The sequence below is a fragment of the Garra rufa genome, chromosome 9, assembly GCF_049309525.1.
Source record: "Garra rufa chromosome 9, GarRuf1.0, whole genome shotgun sequence".
Lineage (NCBI taxonomy): Eukaryota > Metazoa > Chordata > Actinopteri > Cypriniformes > Cyprinidae > Garra > Garra rufa.
The window spans coordinates 21257666-21275368 of NC_133369.1; the positions used below are offsets into that span (position 1 = coordinate 21257666).

The 17703-nt window shown below is 36.8% G+C and overlaps 1 protein-coding gene across 3 annotated transcripts in view; it reads right to left on the reverse strand.

The window, feature by feature from the left end:
• The window catches only part of sema6cb (semaphorin 6Cb), a 166803-nt gene that overhangs the window by 102257 nt on the left and 46843 nt on the right, over positions 1-17703 (reverse strand). The window lies entirely within an intron of this gene.

The window sequence follows — 17703 nt, forward strand, 5'->3', positions numbered from 1 at the left end:
CGATAGGGGAAGATTAAACTTTAATGGTGGGGTCTTATACGGTAGTGCAGCGCTAAAACTCTTCTATTCGTGAGCCTGTGAATCACGGATTCAATTAACCGACTGTGGAATTCCATACTCCTGCATCTTTTAAAACCCCTGGTGAGGTTGGGGGGCGACTGGCTGGATTTCCCGGAATACGTTCGTGCAAGGCTATCACATTCTGACCGCAGTTAGCCCCGCGAACCGCTAGTGAGTTATCGCATGTGGCTCAGGCATTTAGCCCTCTCACCCTCCTCTTTCCATCACTCACACCCCCCACGTCCCAGCCGGGGGGTTGATGGGCGAGGGAGGGGTGAACAGTCATTGCTCACAAGCCTGAAACTGGTGTCTGATCTCAACCATTTATATTACGCTACAGATGACAGGAGAAACAAAACAAACCATAGCGAAAGACACACAGATCTCTTTTACAGAAAATACCAGTGTCGCATGTCTAGCCGTCTAGCAGTGTTGGCAAATAATCAACTAGAATTAGTGATGGCGCTAACTTTTTTTACACGTACGCCAGGATACAGTACATTACATTATGTGGTGTAAATTTCATCATTAGCATAGCACAGCTTGATTTTTCTCATCAAAGGCAATTGATATTTCTCTCTTCAGGGTAGTTAGCAATTAAATAGTGAAGTTAGTTGTTGAGGTAACTTATTGGACAAGATAATGTAAGATAATTACATTAAATTTGGTTAATTAACTTAAAATTGGTTAAGACAATGTAACAATTTAAGAAAAATATTTGTAAGATTAAAAAATCATAATAGGATAAAATGTCATAAGATCGAATATAGAGACAATTATGTGAAATGAAAGTCAATAAATAATAAAAAAATTTAAAAACGTAAAATTTTAAAATTGTTTTAGTTATTTAATTAAAAAACAATAATCAAAAATCATGTCTAATTAATTGAAATCATGAAATGTACACAATTTAACAGCATTTTATTAAAGGTTTAACAATAATTAAATTTTATTTTTTCTCAAATTCAGTTTAATTTTTTCCTAGTTTTGCATTAATTTTCTGGATTCCATTTGAATGGTTTGATACAATTTTTAGATTTATTAAAAAAATATATATTATTGTTTTATTTATTTTTCAGAAATAATGTGTTTTGTATTGACATTTTTCTGGTAAATAGTAATAGTACTGTTGTTACATTAAGTAATGTATTTCTGTCATAGTTTCTTAAAGGGGCTATATGTAACTTTTCCCCCAAAATAAACGTAACAATAGCCTTTTTATTTGACCATTTATGACTCAAACATCTCCTGATGAGCATACTGACACCATGTCAGCTCACAGTGGGTGCACCTATAAGCCTGTATCCTATTTTTCCTATTTTCTGTCGGGTCGCATTTTTCGCGCGCTGTCTGCGGATGTGACGTCAAGCGCGTTCATGTTAAACGTTTCAGATCACTCTGCCACCACCGCTAGTCATATATATATTGCAAACAAACTTAGTTTCTCAAACAATACATGTATTTGACTGTTCTTACCTCTGTAAACATAATGTTGACTTCTTTGCAGCGGATGACTTGTGAAGTGTGCACGTACGAGCGCGCGCTGCGAGAGCGAGCAGAAAGGAAGAGCAGTTCCGTTTTTTGGCCACAGGTGTCAGTCGCGAGTTTAAATTTCAGAAAGTTACATATAGCCCCTTTAAGTTAAACCGAAGGTTTATTTTGAAGGGTTGCTGAAGATCTGTAAGTTTCCGTTTGTATAGGATATGACGGTAGTTTTTCTCAAAAGAAACAGTAAAATGCTCCTGAAGTGACTCTCAGTTTATGTTTGTGTGTTCATGTACTCATAAATTGAGACGGCAGAGGCAGAAAACACAGCAAGTGTAATTCACGCTTCAGTATGTGTGTAGTAAACAAAACGCATTTGCGCCATTCATTCTCACAGAGACACGCAGAACACACAGGATTCATATTTAAATAGCATTTATGCGGCTTAATATTCACAGACACTAGTCCATATCGTGTTTTGATTCAAGCGTACTGACCTACTTTTGAATTATTCATCCCAAATTTGGCAAATTCCGAGACATTCTGTGTTATAGACGTTTTTTCCTGAACACGGAAGTAGTCCGACTCTTAACTGAAAGAATGCTTTGCATTTCCGGTCTGCATTGTTTCTAGTCAAATTAGGGTATACTCCGAGCTAATAAACTAATGTTAAACCTATTAAAATGTTTTTAAAAAGCACATGGCTCCATAGCGCCATCACTTGGCAATGTCGCAATGACCGTCATTTGTCAGTGCCTCACTTTAATGAGTGTGTAGATGACACGAAGCAGCGGACATTAGCTACATTAAAAACAGATGGACGCTATTTGAATGGGTTCCTATGGAAACCGGAACAGAAAAGCATTCAATCTCACGTTAGAATTCGTAATGGCGGCGCTCATCGTTTATTCAGGAAAAAGGTCTATACAGTAAATTCAATTTTTATGACTGGATTCCACGATTCTGTCTGCATTTTCAGTCTACAATTGTGATATAAATTAGAAATGATCAGAGTTAAATTCACAATTATAAGAAATACTGTAGTCACTATACAGTGTGCTTTTTTACTCGAAGGTGAAAACAGGCTTTTACATCACAGGAATTGCTTCAACAATCAATAAGCTAGCGATTTCCATATTTAAAAATGAAGGAACGTCAATAATCCTGTGACTCTAATACACATTTGTGTCAAATAAAGCATTTTGACAAAGATTAAACTCAAAAACTCAAAATATAGCACTACTTTAAGTGCCTTAATGCTTGTTACATAAAAACATTTTTCATTCATAAAATATTTTCAAATTTAGAACAAATGCACCTGACATGTAAACATACCCAGTGCTATAAGGCTAAATGACGACATCTACGCTCTAAAAACTGATTTTTGAAGTTGTAAATAAAACAAAGATTACTGGAGTTTAACAAGAAAATATTCTCCTTAATTACGTTTAATTCAAAGTGTTACATGTCATTTCTTTCAAGTTAGTAGTAATTTATGAGTGAAAACTGATTGAGTGTATGAGTGCAGTGCAGTGAACAGGCATTTCGAATCAGCTAATATTGCATATTTAGCATGGCTGAAATAATATATTGGCCAATTTGTGAATGACTTGTAACTTCCTCAAAGCTTCTGTGAAAGCTGAACTGGATTTATATACACACACACACACTCAGTGTATCCTGTGTTTACGCTTTACACTGCGGAGGGTGAAACCGTAGTTCATTCTTGTTTGGCCCGGTGGATGTCATTGGCTCTGTGAATGAGCAAATCCATCAAACACAGTTCATTTGAAATAAGGCTAATGTAACTATCCAAGCATGAAGTTACACTGCAATAAAATCAATACAAACTGTGGTTGGAGTGCGTTTCGGTTTGGAAATATGAACTGAAGGATAAAAAAGACAACAATGTAGAAACTCTATGATGCCGGTACATCTCGTTTGGCTAAATTACACATTTAATCACAGTATCTGTGTGTGCGCTGTGATTTACTGGCAGTCTTTCTGTGGTCCCAGCATTCCCTCTCACTGACTAACTCAGGGTCAGTGATCTAATGGTTGTGACACTATCTGAGCTGTACTGCATCTTGAAAGAATCCAATTCTAACAGTACCATCCAAATTCTATTACGCATTTCTCAAGTGCTCTCTCTCTGTTGTGACATAGTTGCACCTGTTATATTTTTCACAAAGGGTGGTCTTAAAGGGACAGTTCTCACCCTCATGTCGTTAAAAACCTGTATGATATATTCTTCTCTGAAAGACATAAAAAACAAGACCATAAAAGTAGTCTATATTGGTTTATACTGGATTTAAAAAAGATGAGTGTGAGTAAATAATAATTTTATTTTGGCCAGTAAACCTTTTGGATCTATACTAACCTAGTAAATTGTTAGCTTGCGTGTTTGTAATAAATAAATCTCAGCTGAGTGTCAGCTGTTTATGCACTACAATGTGATTAGTGTCCTGAAAGTGGGCTGGTCTTCACATAAACAGAGCTGCGGTTGTTGTAAATGCACTCAGAGACGTTGCTGACCAGAATTAGGCTTAGGATCAAGATTAGATGTAGATTTGTGATCATATTCCATTTAGGAAGCATGGGATTTAGAAGCACAGCATTAGGTTAAGATTAGGTTTATGATTATTACTAGAGCTCTGTATAGGTTTATGATTATTGGCTAGATTTAGGGCTGAGGACATTGAGGATTATGGTTTTGTTTGGAGTGAGTCATCTGCTGGCATTACTCAATTCCCAGAGAGACATAAAAAAAGTGCCTTCACTATAAACTCATCCCTATTTTAAAATGTACTGAACATTTGAGATTTGAGACTCGAGTCAAAAGCCATGGATTTTAATATTTTAAAGCTGACTAAACAAGATTATGTAACCTAAATTGTGTGCTGTTTAGAAATGTTTTATTAATTTCCTTATCTTAAAGGAACAGTTCGCTCAAAAATGCTATAATAAGTGGACTACAAAAGTCATATGGACTACAAAAATGGTGTTTCTTTTTACAAAAAAAAAAAAAAGATAAATGATGGCAAATTTTAAAGTTATACAGTGGAAGGAAAGGTTTTCAATGAATAACATTACATTACAGTTCATTACATAGATAATGATGGATGACTATTTCAGAAAGAGAAAATCCAAAACAATGGTATGGCTTCACACGATTATACCTCATTATGAACCACATTTTTATTTCACTTTCATTATATGTCAAATATCTGCCATTAAACTCTTCAACATTAATTTACCAGGGGTGAATAAATGTCAATAAAAGTCAGACATTTCATCAATGAGCGAACCATTCCTTAAATTCTAAAGCCTGGTTCAGACTACACTTTTTTTTCCTCAGTTGCAACAGTCCCTGTGTCAGATTATGCAATTTTGACTCCTAAAATCTAAAAAAGTTGTGTCGTGAACAAGAATCATGTCAGACTACACATTCATCACTTGCTGTCTTTACTTAGTAGACAGAACTACCACAAGTTGCCATGAGCGTAAACAAACAATGGCTAGCAAACAGCGGCTTGTCATCAGAAAAACATAAAAAAGAAAGGAAACCTGACAGTGGACTCTAATATGGATTGGATGAAAAGTACATTACAGACTGTCAAAAAGAACTGAGGTAAAATAGTTTCCATTTAGAGTGACCTTTTTTCACTCTGTCGTAGCAATCACAAACATTTCCTCCATTGTAAAATTCCACATAGCAGGACCGATACTAGGGTGTACGATATTGGATTTTTGCCGATATCCGACATGCCGATATTTTTTTAACGTATTTTGTCCGATACCGATATATTTCCATTTGTTTGGAAGCAACACCAAGTCTCCTCTCCTTTTTTATTTTTTAGAATTAAATAACATTAATGAAGTTCTTTTATGATGACAGTACATTGAAGCTTTGAAAATAACTATAAATAACCTATATATCAATTGCTGCTTTCTTTTTTTTCTCAGAAAAATGCAGTGGTAACCTTAACATTTTATTTTAAGATGTAACATTTGTAGATGGTCTAAAGCAAAAGAGGTGTAAAAAAATCTTTTAAAGCTCATAATTTGTTTAAAAAAATGTAACATATATGCATTCTCACTTTAAATGCAGCGATCCAAAACAATGAATCGAATCATTGTTCATGCAAAACTTTGCTTCAAGAATGAGCCACACTGCTGACGTGATCTAATCGCTAGCACACACTGAGCACATGCGAGCTAACATGTTCCTCTTATCGGCAAGACATATCGGCATAATTTTTCATATCGGGCAGATGCCGATATTTACATTTAAAGCCATTATCGGCCGATTCCGACATCAGTCTGATAATATTGTGCATCCCTAACTGATACCATTGTCTCTCAGTTTGATGCCGATATATACACTTAAAGCCATTATCGGCCGATTCCGACATCAGTCTGATAATATTGTGCATCCCTAACTGATACCATTGTCTCTCAGTTTGATGCCGATATTTACATTTAAAGCCATTATCGGCTCATTCCGACATCAGTCTGATAATATTGTGCATCCCTAACTGATACCATTGTCTCTTAGTTTGATGCCGATATTTACACTTAAAGCCATTATCGGCCGATTCCGACATCAGTCTGATAATATCGTGCATCCCTAACCGATACCATTGTCTCTCAGTTTGATGCCGATATTTACATTTAAAGCCATTATCGGCCGATTCTGACATCAGTCTGATAATATTGTGCATCCCTAACCGATACCATTGTCTCTCAGTTTGATGCCGATATTTACATTTAAAGCCATTATCGGCCGATTCCGATATCAGTCTGATAATATTGTGCATCCCTAACCGATACCATTGTCTCTCAGGTTGAAAGCATGTATGAAGGTGGTTCTGTGTTCCTATTAGCCGATAGAATTCATTGTGGACGACTGAAATAAAATTAAACATGCTAGTGTGCTACGAGATGAATGACTGAATCTTGTGTCCCAATGCTCATGGTCATTTACAAATCCCCACAACACCCTTCATCAAGCAGATCGGGCCAAAGTCAGACTAAAATCGTGTAGTCTGAACCATGCATAAAACACGCACACTCACACACATATCCTACTGTACCAGCTTTTTCTTTACCGCTACACAAAAAAACAATCTAAAGCACTCTATGTTCAAGTGTCCTACTTACATCTTTTTTCTGTTTTTTTTTTTAAGTCTTCACTTAGCCCACCCCATCTCTCTCTTTCATTTCGCCTCTCTGTTTTGTGATGAATTGTTACTGGTCTCCAGGAATGGATCTGTTAATAATTCAGACCAGACCCTGGCATTGACCATTAGAGCCGGGAGGCAGAACTTTCAGCTGATAGATCACTAATCAGATTAATCGCTGTCTTTCAGTGGGAAATGAAACAGAGTGAGGGACCACGCCGCGCATGGCAATATACTGGACCTTCTAGAACACTTCACCAGCAGACGCTTTCAATTACGGCAAGCAACCACCTACAGCTTGAGAGAACATTGCCCATGATTGAGTATTCAATCAGCAATCCTACATTAGCCGAACACAGTGAAAATATTATTCCACTAGATGTGTGTTGCACAAGATGCACTTGAGTATTTTGTGTACAGACAGATGAGACTAATGCCTGCTCCAGACAACAACATATACATCACTGTAGTTTAGATTTACTAGTCGGAACTGTACAAGTATACTTGATCATCAGTACATGTTCCCCAGCTTTAATTGAGGTATGTATGTATTTTTTCCAGCTGAGCTCAGGAATTCTGGTTGTTTATATCAAGGCCATAATATCTCATTTCACCTGAGCTTAACACTGATTTGCATGAAAAAAATATTTGATTGTTTTCGGAGTTCACATACAGATGTTGGAGCAGTAGCGGCTAATGACAAAGTCACGAGTTTGGTAGGGTGTTTTGTTTGTGTCCGACTGAGCTGATGCCAGCTAAATTAGACAAATTAGAGTTCACCATGGTGTGGAAATATCGATTAGTCACAGTCTGCAGTGAGTACTGTATACACACACACACTCACACACACACACACACACACACACACACACACACACACACACACACACACACACACACACACACACACACACACACACACACACACACACACACACAGATAATAGATTACACAAGCATCCAGCATGACTTGGTTAGCCCAAGAAGTGCAAATTCTGCCATTATTTACTTGTGTTGTATCAAAACCTGACATAGTGCTATAGATATACCAGTTGAAATGGCAAACCGCTTTGAATTCATTCATGTTTATTTTGAAAAGATGATCGATTCACGTGTCGATTGATGTTACAAGGCAATACAGTGATCTGTCATGACACATTAAAGAGCCACAAAACGGTATTTATTGTTTGAATTTGTTCAAAAATGACCAAATTTTTACACAGAGAACATGTTTAAAGGGATAGTTCACCCAAAAATGAAAAAATGATGTTTATCTGCTTAGCCCCAGGGCATCCAAGATGCAGGTGACTTTGTTTCTTCAGTAGAACACAAACAAAGATTTTTAACTCAAACCGTTGCAGTCTGTTAGTCATATAATGGCAATGAATGGGAACCAAACCTTTGAAAGTAAAAAAAAAACAAAAACAAACATGCACAGACAAATCCAAATTACACCCTGCAGCTAGTGACGATACACTGATGTCCTAAGACACGAAACCGAACAGTATTTATATCATTATTTACCCATTATTTGCCCATTTGCTGTCATTATATGACTAACGGACTGCAACGGTTTGAGTTAAAAAAAAATCTTTGTTTGTGTTCTACTGAAGAAACAAAGTCACCTACATCTTGGATGCCCTGGGGTAAGCAGATAAACATCAAATTTTCATTTTTGGGCGAACTATCCCTTTAATACAAAAAGTAGCCTGCTCTGTCTTGTCTGTCGGCGTGTTATCACTTTCCTCTTTTTATTTTGTCATGTATTTTTTACTGCGTGGGAACATTAGTAGTGTGAGAGCTGCATTGTTTGTTGGACATAGCAACAGTAACTAAGGATTTTTGCAAAGAGATGCTGAAGATGAACACAAAGAGGAGAAAATACCGTAGCAAGCAGATCAGCTTACTGTTCATGATGCACAAAATATTGGAAAAAATCCTAAATACTGAATTGGGGGTTTCTATGAATGTATCTATGAGAGGAACTGACCGTATTCGGAAAAGTTTAAATGGTATTTTCTTTTCATCTTACCTCCATATAATGCATAATACAGCAGTAACCAATGAAACGCTGTATTGCTGCTGTTTCATAAGCACCACCTGCTGTCAGAGAGGGAATTTGCGTTCTCATTCAGTCCGTTGACTGTTCTGGTTTCATGGAGTTGTTTTATGTATTATGATTTCACAAAGCTATGGTCAGACCATGTTTTTGCTTTCAATTTTGAAATTATACAAACTAATTTACATCAAAAACAGCTCTAAATCATCAAAAACCAACACTCATGGGTAATATTAAGTCTTTTGTAGGCAAAAAATATTTTGGTGCTGCATAAGGAGGAAAAACAGTACAGTTTAAGAACAACATAACAGTGAGTAAATAATGATTTATTTTAAGGAGGTAAACAGTTGCTTTAACAGTTCAGAAGAAAAAAAGTTCATCCAACTTGAAAACTTTGCTCCAATTGTGTCCCCTCTTTCTTTCTCTCTCGGTCTCGCCTCTTTGTCTATTTCTCTCTCAGAGCGTCGTGTTCTCTCCCTTGACTTACTGTGATGTTTTTGTTCTTTTTTTTCCACAATGAAAAGTCTGATCTGGTCTGGCTGACGGCAACATTCACTGACAATTCATATATAATTTATCACAGAGAAACAGAAAGAGGGTAAGAGAGTGAGAGTTTGTCCCTACCTCTAAGAGTTTTAAATGCTGTATTCACACACACACACACACACACACACACACACACACACACACACACACACACACACACACACACACACACACACACACACACACACACACACACACACACACACACACACACACACACACACACACACACACACACACACACACACACACACACACACACACACACACACACACACACACACACACACACACACACACACACACACAAAAAGCGAGCCACATCAGGCCACTGATCCTAAAAGACACTGAACTCAACACCACAAGATTGTGCAAGAACAAAAACAAAATGTACAACACAAATATATCCAGGACCCAATCCAAATATCACAGCAGGGGTAAAAATCTTGTAGTTCAAGCTTAAAAACACATAAACTGTCACAAATCACACAGGACGTCACTTGAGATTGTTTGTTCAACTAATAAAACCCGACATTTGGAGTTTTCCTTTTGCGGCCACTGTACCCCCACTGTACCTGTTGTATTGTTAACCAAGCATTAACTGTTACCCCATGCTCCGTCAACCTCAGCGGTATTAAACATGAGCTCTCGCCCCAGTCTCAGTCAGAGGATTTCTGTCTCTCATTATCCACTCAGTCCTTATCAGAATATAAATAAAGAAACTGAGCTGAGTTTAAAGATACTGAGAAGCCTCTGTTCTTCAAATCAAAGGATTGCTTTCTAACGATTCGTGACTGGAAAACAAATGAAAGCTAAAACAAAGAAATATCTGACATGATGGAATGACAGTATCTGACTACCTGTTAGATAGCATCAAACCACAAATATATTTGAGCAATGAATCAAATACATGATTGTTGAAAAGTCTGGAGTTGAAAAGAAATGGAGTGAAATTTGTCTTCAGTGTCACATGATTCGTCAGAAATCAAATCTAATTTGCTTGAGAAGCATTTCTTATTATAAGCAATGTTAAATACAGTTGTGCTGTTTAATATGTTTGTGGAAACCATGATTTTTTCATATGACAAACAATTCTGGTTTATAGTTTTGAACTTGTTGGCTAACATTTGCATCCAGAAGCAAAACCAGCTGAGAACTGCTGATCTAAACAATACAACGTCAAATAACTGATGTTGTTGATGTGAACAGATCCTTTGTGTATGTGCATGTGTGTGTGAAAGAGAGAGAGAGAGAGAGAGAGAGAGAGGGATGAAGGGGTATAAAGCTCATGCAGGGTCAGTTCTTCCTCCTCCTGATACCGTGGGAACGGATAGACGGGTCAAAGACACAAATGGACCACTGTATCTCTCCCTTCTCTCATTGCTCTGTTCCAAAACCTAGCTGCCTAAAAAAGGTAGCATTATAAGGCATCATAGACACGCTCCTGATGCTGTTCCAAAAAGCTAGAAATCTTAAATATGACTCCTTCAAATAAGAAACCTTATTTGAGTTACATTCTAAGGAGGCATCTCTTACATCAGAGCAGGTAATCCCAGAATGCATTATGACAAGCTCAATCAAAAAATGAATTTAAGATGGCAGTTGTGGTAAGTATAAAGCCTTTAGACAGACAGTTCACCCAAAAATGAAAATTACGCATGATTCACTCACCCTCAAGCCATCCCAGGTGTATATGACTTTCTTCTTTTAGATGAATACAATCGGGGCTATATTAAAAAATGTTCTGGCTCTTCCAAGCTTTATAATGGCAGTGAATGGCAGTTGAGATTCAATAGTCCAATAAAGTGCATCCTGAGGCAAATCGATGAACTGACGAACATGGAAGCGTTGAGAAGAGAGCAAAACAAAACACCGGTCATGAAGTAGAAGTACAAAACAAGGATTTGTAAAGAAAAATGCTTTGCTGTAAACAAAACTTAGTTCTCGCAAGATTAGTATATTCTCACTGGAGCTTGTGGTAAGCCTACATTCTACTTCATCCATTGGAACGCCACTGGCTCATGAACATGCGTACTACAGTTAGTGGAAGCTAGAGATTACGGTTTATAAAGTTTTAAATATGGATATTTCTTTTATACAAATGAATCGATTTGCCTTAGAAGTCTTTAATGAACACCTGGAGCTGTGTGGAGTACTTTTTATGATGGATGGATGCACTTTATTGGATTTTAAAATTTCAACAGCCATTATAAGGCTTGGAAGATCCAGGACATCTGTCAATGTGATTAAAAATGCATCAATTTATCTAGTATTTGTGTGTGTAGTGTGTGTGTTTAGGTTTATTAGCATTATCTTAGCAACATGCTCATTCCACTGAAATCCACTGAGTAAGTTTTTCCTTGTTTTTGAAACATTTCTCAAGTAAAACTTGTTTAAAGCAAACATCTGCTAGTACTGTAAACTACTCAATCCACTGCAACACAGCTTTGATTCCAGAATATAACAGAAAACTTCCTTTCACCATCAGAGTCAAGGCTGCCTCAGTTTCCTTCCTTGCTGCACCTGCTGCCCTCTCTCTCACTCACTCCGTCACCACCTTTCACTTCTTTCTTCTCATCTTTCCATCTTTGTCTTGCCACTCTTGCTCACAGTGACCCTGACATGTCCTTTTCCCAGTGTCCACAGGAGTCCTGCTGTTTCACTCCCGTCAGGTGACAAGTGGCCTTTTAGCTGCGTCTCGGACCACCTATCTCACCCTCTCTCTTGGTTTCCTCAGCTGCGGGATGTCTAATAGCGTACACTTACTTATATCATGGAAAGCAGCTCTTTTGAAACACAACATTCACAACACAAACCAAAACTACAATCCAGATGTCAAAACCATGAGAATATTTACATATGACCACCCATATTGACATACTAATGATGACTCATTTCTAGGAATGCACCAGTATTAAAAATCTAGCAGATGGCAATAACCAGATAACTGATTGATGTCTAATATTAATTTAATTACAAATAAAACATACATATATATAGATATATACATACATATACAGTTAATTATTTTACCAAAATAAGAGGGATCATACAAAATTCATGTTATTTTTTATTTAGTACTGACCTGAATATTTCACATAAAAACCGTTTAGTCCACAAGAGAATATAACAGCTGAATCTATAAAAAAAAACGACCCTGTTCAAAAGTTTACATACACTTGATTCGTGTTACCTGAATGTTTACTGATAACTGTTCATGAGTTCCTTGTTTGTCCTAAACAGTTAAACTGCCCGCTGTTCTGGTCCTAAAAAAATTCTTTGGTTTTTCAGCATTTTTGTTTCACAGCATCTTCATTCCATTCAAAAGTTTACACCCCTGGCTCTCAATGCATCGTTTTCCCTTCTGGAGTGAGCATTTGTACCTTCTGTAATAGTTGCATACGAGTCCCTTAGTTGTCCTCAGTGTGAAAAGATGGATCTCAAAATCATACAGCCATTGTTGGAAAGGGTTCAAATACACACAAATGCTGAATAACCAAAGAATCTATGGGACCTGAAGGACTTTTCTAAAGAACAGCGGGCAGTTTAACTATTCACGACAAACAAGGGACTCATGAACAGCCATCACTGTGGATCATTCAGGTAACAACACAGTATTAAAAATACTTTCTCTTGTGGACTATATGTAAACATCTTTTATGTGAAATATCTTATTCAGGTCAGTACTAAATAAAAAATAGCATGCATCTCGTATGATCTCTTTTATTTTGCTAAAATAATTAATATTTAGCAGATTCTGCAAGGTGTATGTAAACTTTTGACTTCAAATGTACATATAAAATTATAATTAAACTTCAGGGAATGTAAACAAATGCTATTAAAGTGGACAACATGTCCTTTTAAACTTTCATGTTTTCAAGAAAAGGCACTGAACATTATCATTGACCCAACAAAAATCACTGTTCCCTAATGTTCCCCACATTTGTTACTAGAAGCTGAGACTGCACTATGTTCAATAAAGCACCAACAAGCATTATACAGCAATAAGCTAAGAAAAGTAGTTGGTAATTCAAAGGGAGCAGCCACAAAATGTAACAATTTCAGTCTAATATAAAAGGCACCGTCAGAGCAACCCCTGGGCCAGTGGCCAGCGCTACAGCCAGGCTTGAGAGCAATATAATAACATCTCTGGACATTAATCACCTTGAAAGCCACAAGAAGCAGAAAAATTGACAATCTGGCAACCCACTTCATGTCTTTATTAAATAGCACATCACTCAGGGCCAACAAACACCCCGTCCTGGCAATGAGGGCTGAGGTGAACAGAATCCGAGAGAAACCTAATAAGATCCTAGCAGAAAGGTGAAAAAGAACGAGTGAAAAAGAGTGAATGATGGAATAAGAGATGGAGAGATGATGAATGTTTAAACTAGCCTATATTTTATGGACAGAGCTGGGGGGTGGGGGAAGGGGGTAGATGTATGCGTCTGTCAGCGTGACAACTAAATCGAACTATGACATGTCATCATCACTATTCAAGAGAGGCTAGGAAAAATGTGCCTATTTAAAGTTTCCCTGACATTTAAAGTAAAAGAAAGGTACAATACTCTAATGGAAATTCCAGTGATGTCACACACGGTCGGTGAGGAAGCAAATGTTGCAGCAGGGAATGAAAAACAACGACACACCACAGAGGAAACAGAGGCAGAAGGTTTTTGCTCATTCAGGTGAAGCTTTTCTGTCAGCAAGAAAAACTGCCTCCCCAAGTCATTAATTCAAGCAACCGGTAATTTCCTTCTGGACAACAACACTTCCTCTGCAGGAAAGTACAAAAAGGGGGGGAACTTTCATGTAGTTGGAAGTGGCAATGTAAATCTATTACTCAAAACTCTCAAGTGTCCACATGACCCCAAAATGGTTTGGTGCCGGTTTGAAAGGGGACAAATGGCAGAAAACGGTACAGTAGACATACTCTAATGCTCATCAATCCACACAGACCACTTATGGAAACCAGGGCTCTAAAGTGGAACTAGAATGGTTGCAAATGTGACAAAAAAAAGGAAAAATGATACAACCTGGGAAAAATACAAAAACTTTGTGTTTCCCATTTTCAGTCCAATTTTTGTTTTCTTTGCACACAAAAAGTATTCTTGTAGCTTCATAAAATTCTGGTTCAACCACTGATGTCAAATTGACTATTTTAACAATATCCTTACTACCTTTTTGGACCTTGAACATGGTGTTGCTGTCTATGCAGGGTCCGAAAGCTCTCAGATTTAATCAAAAATAAACAAAATAATCTTAATTTGTCGTCTGAAGATGAACTAAGGTCTTACGGGTTTGGAACGGCATATGGGTGAGTAATTAATGACAGAGTTTTCATTTTTGGGTGAACTATCACTTTAAAACTCCACCCTGTGGCCTTTTCTAAAGATTTTATTGGTTATGTCAACTGCATTCATCCATGTTATTTGTGAACTCTGAACAACATCCATGAAGTGGGAACTTTTTTTTGGCTGGTGAATAAATGAAATTGCCTGCTGGGCAGGGATTGTACTTAACTGGTTTGGGGAGTAGAAGAAAAAAAGAAAAAAACGAACAAAATACAGCCTCACACTTGCCTGGGAGTTATCGGTTTGGACCAGACTCACTCTGTCAGTAAATCGTTCAGAGCCGATACAGAGTTCACAATTGACTCTCTCACTGAAATGAAAGCCATTTTTCAGTCGTCCAATTTGAAATGAATCAGGAAACATTATTGTGGTGTATACCTTAGGTTTGTGAGACTTACATCAGTCCATTTACAGACTTGTTATATGACAATCAGTATAAAAAAAAAAAAAAAAAAAAAAAAAAAAAAAACATTTCACAAAATATTATTGACTAGAGTAAAAAATACGAGAAGAATTGAAATGAAAAACTAAATAATGGCCCTATTTGTGCAAGTCCTTAACTTATATTTACACACACACACACACACACACACACACACACACACACACACACACTATAATGAACTTCAGAGATAAATAATATTAATAAAAATGTACACAGTATATTGCACAGCCTGACTGACAAAAACTGAACTAGACTGTACACATCTGGCTTTGATCAGCGAGGATATGAAATCTAAAAAAAACACACAGCAGTGGCACTCACAGAGGGACGAATGGAGAAACAGTAATATTTAAATTTCGACTCACTCATCTTCAAAATGATGAATTCAATTGTTGTGCTTTGCAGAACAGAAAGGTCCCAAAGCTAAAGCCCAGTGGCAACAAAGAGAAGTGAGATGATGTGAACTGGGATTTGCTGCGAAATCACAGACGAATTTCTATGTTTTTGTGCGTATTAGCCTCTGAGAAAAAACTGAGAAGTGTTTCTTCTGAGAGAGAATCTAAAATCATAAACTCTTATCCTAGTGTGCAAGAGAAACACAAAGAGTAATAGTTGCGTTCCCGATTTTATTTGCCCTTACATGGCCAAGATACAACTACTTGAAAATCTGGAATCTGGAGAAAAAAAAAAAAAAAAAAAAAAACACCTGAGAAAAATCACCTTTAAAGTTGTCCAAATGAAGTTCTTAGCAATGCATATTAATAATCAAAAATAAAACTTTGACATTTAAGGTAGGACATTTAGAAAATATCTTCATGAAACATGATATTTACTTAATATCCTAAAGATTTTTTTGGCATAACACAAAAAAAAACGATAATTTTGACATATACAATGTATTTTTGGCTATTGCTACAAATACATCCGTCCAACTAAGACTGGTTTTGTGGTCCAGGGTCACATTTGTGCCATCTATAACATCCATACAGGTAGATTATCTGTAGATTGGTATCATGTCTGTGAATTTAGTCAAAGATAATGAACTTTGAAAGAGTTAAGCTCAAATGCATCCTTAGAACATCCAGACTTTAAGCCATTTTTTTACTGTTGGACAGAGTCTTGCAACATAACACGAAAATGTCTAATGGTAATGTTCTGCAATTCAGCCAACGTATAAAAAAAAAAAAAGCAGTGGGAGCCCTCTTTATGAGACGGCAGGATGCAGGAGAGCGCTGTGTGCGACTTGGCTGCAAAATATGAATGATCTGGCTGCAAACTTTCCTACTTTTGTGGGAAATCAGGTTAATCTTCAACAGATTTGCAAGAATACAAAAGAACAACTTGTATCACTCTCTTTCACTCTCTAAACATTTGAACTAAAGGCTTTAGATTCAGAATCCTCTCCTTTTCTCTGCTCAGGGTCTGGAGGCTTTTATACCTTTCTGCTATCGACAAAAGCAGAAAAGTACACAGTGGCACCAATACATTTCTGAACACTTACATCACACCTACAATTGGAATTTCTTTACATTAGGTACTGTATGAAATAATCAAATCAAGCGGGGTTTTTTTTCACTAGAGCTGCTCTCAGAACTAATTTTTTCCAAGAACTAGACTCATTAGTTCTCAAAACTAATGGCTCTTTTCTGACTCATTTTTGAAATTACTTACAAACCAATTTGAATTTGAATTTTTTGTGTATGTAGGTCCTATTTATCAGGGGTGTTTCCTCCGAGGAGGCAAGGGAGGCAGTGTCTGCACAAATTGGATGAGAAAAAAGGTATAGTACAAAAATAAAGCAATGCAAATATTACAAAATATAACATTAGAAAGTGTATAAATCACCAAGAGCAACACCAGCAGGTAAAGTTACAGCAGGAGTCCACGTTTCTCACGCCTCCCCTGAACCCATTGAGTTTTAACAGACCCCCTAAAGTGAGCGTTAGGTTTGGTGGGGGGTAATTGAGAATGAATGGGCAAAAGTCATGTGAGAGGAGATGATATGATTGGATGACTATGATTAGTTCATGCAATAAATCCCACCTCTTGTGTTTGTGAGCATTCCGTGTCCGCAATCAGTCTGAATGAACAATATAATGGCGCTAATGGAAAGACTAATAAAAAAGTAAGTAAACAACTCACATACTTATATATCATCACTATCATCAAGTCAAAATCAAACTTCAAATGGCCTGAAAACATAATCTGTGGGTTATTTTTAGTGAGCAATCAACTTAAAGGTACATTAAAGATACAACTCTGCATCTGTGACTAATATTTACTGAGCTCTGATGAAGTTATTATGAAAAAGAACAGCTAAACCTCAGTTCATAAATAAACCATCCAAATGTTTAAATAAAATATCTTGTTAAAATTGTTACAGAGTTATTTTTGTGGAATAAATGTAAAATGCTTAAAAACACAAAACCTTATGACATTTACACTTGGTTTTAGTACATAGAATAGCCTATTAATTACATTGTTAATGAAAAAACACAATATAGATTTTATTCTGGTAGTGTAGCTAATGTTTATTTAACCAAGAAAATATGACTGGGACATGACTTTTAA